At 29.7% G+C, this 4002-nt stretch overlaps 1 long non-coding RNA gene across 1 annotated transcript; it reads left to right on the top strand.

Moving 5' to 3' along the window:
• The first annotated feature begins 386 nt into the window (after window positions 1-386).
• On the top strand, window positions 387-2791 carry LOC133816022 (uncharacterized). The gene is made up of 3 exons (XR_009884966.1): window positions 387-803; window positions 930-995; window positions 2742-2791. It is a non-coding gene; the product is annotated as an uncharacterized LOC133816022 (long non-coding RNA).
• Window positions 2792-4002: the final 1211 nt, after the last annotated feature.

Genomic DNA, 4002 nt, shown 5'->3' with positions numbered 1-4002 from the left:
TTTTTTTTTGTAGATTATTTAAATTTTGTGCTTTATTTGATTTAAATGTTAAGTGTGATGAATAGTTTTATTTAAGTGTTGTTATTTTATTTATTTAATTGTTTATTTGTTTTATTTGATTGTTTGTTATTTTATTTAATTGTTAGAAATGTTTTGGTTAATTAATTTAATAAGTGAATAATTGTGTAACATGTTATTTTACTATTAGTGTTACATTTTATTTAAATGTGACAAATGAGGTAATTATGTGAGCTATGGTGGAATGCACTAAGGTGCATGATAGATAGTAATGCACCCTAGTGATTTAGTGTGTGCTAGTGCATGGTAGCATGGTGCACATGTGTAGATTTTCTACACATTTTATGTTTCCTTATTTTAGATTTATTTGGGTAATTTATTTATAAAAAAAAAAAAAAAAGAAGAGGGAAACAAGAAGTGGGCGTGTGACCTAGTGGGAATGGAATATTTCCTTAAGATGGTGAAAATCAAGACTTGAAGACCATGATCATTTGGGGATAGGCATGATCATATCTTATCCCTTTGTATCTTTTTGAAATAAAGAGAAATCAAAGAAAATAAAAGAGAAATGGAAACTTACCTTAATATTGTTTGGGGAGACTTTATGAGAGGATTTGTGATAAAGGGACTAAGAAAGGAGAGAAGAGCCATTGCTCTTGTGTGTGTGTGAGTGGCTGCCGTGACCTAGAGAGAGAGAGAGAGAGAGTGGCATGTAGAGAGAGAGAGAGAGAGGAAGAAAGAAAGAAAGGAAGAAGGAAGAAGAAAGTGAAGAGGAACCCCCTAGAGTATGTCTTCTTGTTTTCTCTTTGTTTAATCTCTTTATTTGATAATATGATATTGATTTGTGTTATGTTTTGTGTGTGTTTGGATTCTTCTTTCTCCTCATGGTGGCTTTCCCATAAAAACCCTAGGCTTGAACAAGGGTGTGGAGTTTGGGTATTGATCTCTTGTGTTCTTGATTTTTACAATCAAGAGAGGTAATGGTCTTTTCCTTAGCCTTATATTGTTTTTGGTGGGTTGTATATGAGGTTTTTGCTAATGGTGCTAATGGTTGATTTTGGTGGGATTGATGTACAGGATTTGGATTTTGTGAGAGTATGATTTGTGTTTAAGGGTTGTGATGTTGTTTTTGCTATGCATAAAAAAAATTGTAATAATCTATGAATACTTGTATGGTGATTTCGGCCTAGGTGCACCCAATGGTGTTCTTGATATGTTGTGTGATTTACAATATGTTTGATCCATGTTTTAGGATCTATGATATATGGGTAAGAGAATAAGTGGTAATCTTGATATTTTGATCATGAAATCTTGTTAGATGCATGTTATATTTTGAAGGATTAAATTATAAGATGCATGAAATAATGATAGAAATATGCTAGGTTAATATAAGGCATATGTGAATATGGTGCTTATAAATTTACTATATGCTATTTTTATTGTTAATGTTTTGTTGGTTTTCATGGAATTGCAACAAATGATTTTAAAAGGATTCATGTGATTATGTTAGTAGAATCATGCATATTATAAGAGCATAATGAGATTTTAGGCATGAATGATTTTATGTAATTTTTAAGACAAAAGTTGAGTTTTACAAAGAATTAAGCTTGCTGTTTTTTTTTTCAAAATAATTGGGTAAAAGTTGATAAAAAGATGAGTTGCATGCATAAATAATGTTCTTGATGAATGTGTTAATTTTTATGAAATTAAAAGAGGATTTTAAGTCTCATGTTATGATATTTTACCCAATTAATTTCCTACAGAATTTTTATTGAATTTTGAGAAAAAAATGAGTTTATAAAATTGAATATGGTGATTTTTAATGATAATAATAGTTGCTGGAATTTTGTAATAAAATATGAAGTAAGTTTCACTAAAAATGAAATTGAGTAATTTTTTGGAATAAATTATTTTTCCTAAGTTATGGTAATATTGAAAAATGATATTTTAATGGTATGAATGCATATTCTGATAAATAATGATTTTTCTTTATTTTGATTGAGAAAAATATTTAGACTCTATTTATTTGTGATTTTTGAATAAAATAAATAGTGGCTGAAAGTTTGTTTTAAAAAGGTTAACAATTGTTATTAAATTGTCACATATGGGTTTTTTTTACTACTTAAAAACTAAGTCTTAAATAAATTAAATCAAAATGTATTTTTCCACACTTAAAATATATTTTTCACATCATTTTTGTAACACAATAATAAAATATATTTTTCTAAAAGAAACATGTTAAAATAGGTATTTTAATTAAATCCAAGCTTGTTGGTTAATTCTTGATAAATTAATATTTATTTAATGAAAATGTCACATATTTTATTTTGAGCTAAAATAAAATAAATTTTTGAGAAATTTAATCAACTTAGAAATTTTAAGAAAATAAAGCATGTAATATGTCTATTGATTTTAAAATAATAAAATAAATGTAGAATTATCGTTTTTGAAAAACATCTTTATTACGCAATGTTCCCACGTATGCATGTTACATGCAAATCAACTTTTACGTCCAAAATCATGATTATTATTCAACTATGTAATTTTTATAAAGCAATCATGTTAGTAAAATGGGTAGAACGAGCATTATTCTTTTTGGCGATAATTGCATGTTTTAGTGTAACTGTTATCATGAGTGCATGGCCCATGCACGCATGAGTTGCATGGAAGGGCAAAATAGTAATTTTATGAACCTAAGAAACGTTATTTTGATTATGATATAGGCTCGTTGAAAAGATTGTGAAATTCTTAGCTTGGACCTGAGGTAAGGAAGTTAGATAGATTTTATGATTTTATGCTATGAATGGTAAGGCTGTTATATGATTGAACTGTTATGAAATTATGAATGCCTTAATGTGATGATATGATTGAATGTGATATGTGTATGGATGTTAGATACATCAAACAGAATACGATGTTAGATATATCAAACAGATTTTCGATGTCAGATACATCGAACGAGTTACTAAGGACATTGAGACGTGACTCCTAGGGCGGACGCGCCGAGGTTATTCAAGGACCAGTGATCTCCTGTTTACCTCATAGGGTGACATGGACAACTAGCGTTCCATGCTCATCATGTATGCTGTATGATTGTGATATGATGATATGTCACATTTATGTTATGATATGTTGATATGTCACATTCATGTTATGATATGATGATATGTCACATTTATGTTATGGTATGATGATATGTCACATTTATGTTATGATATGATGAAATGTTACATTTATGTTATGATATGATGATATGTCATATTATGTTATGATATGATGAAATGTTACGATTATGTTATGATATACCATGATGTTTCAGATGAACGTTAGTGTTTGGTTGGTTGTTGTTTTTCTTACTTGCTTATTTGCTTGTACTTCCTTACTGGGCTTTTAGCTCACTCCCTTACTTTCCGTCCAGGTAGCAAATAGGTTTTCTCTATGGCACGCGTGGTGATGTGAGGAGTTCTTCATCATGGGGTGTATGGCGTGGGGCAATCCTATGGACGATAAAACGATCAACGTAGAACGCCATTTAAATTATGTTTTGTTTTAAGGGACTTTTTCCTAAATTATCAGTGGGACTCTGTTATTTAACTTAATTGGTTTTCTTTGAACTTTGCATAAAAACCTATGTTTTATTTTAAACTTATGGCGCCAACTTGCATGATTTTAAATAAGTCCCCCTGAGACTTTAATAATGGATGGTATTCTTTCATAAGCTATGTTATGCGAATATTTTGTAAGTATTAGTCTAGGGCGTTCTTTACAACATTAGTTTACAAAAATCCAAGAAAGACTTTTTGCCTTCCCAGTCAGGAGGATGCATTGTCTAAATAATAATGTCCATTTATTCTTTTACTAGAAAAGAAGGTCATGAGACAGTATTCCTACAAGTTAGTGATGGACTGTTTAATCTATCAAATGCTATGTCTTCGAATTAACATTTGTTAAACGGTGGGAATAGTCAGCACTTGTCAATCCAAT

The sequence above is a fragment of the Humulus lupulus genome, chromosome 2 (genome assembly GCF_963169125.1).
Source record: "Humulus lupulus chromosome 2, drHumLupu1.1, whole genome shotgun sequence".
Classification (NCBI taxonomy): domain Eukaryota; kingdom Viridiplantae; phylum Streptophyta; class Magnoliopsida; order Rosales; family Cannabaceae; genus Humulus; species Humulus lupulus.
Note: the sequence above shows the minus strand (reverse complement) of the source record. Positions and strands in the feature narration are given on the sequence as shown.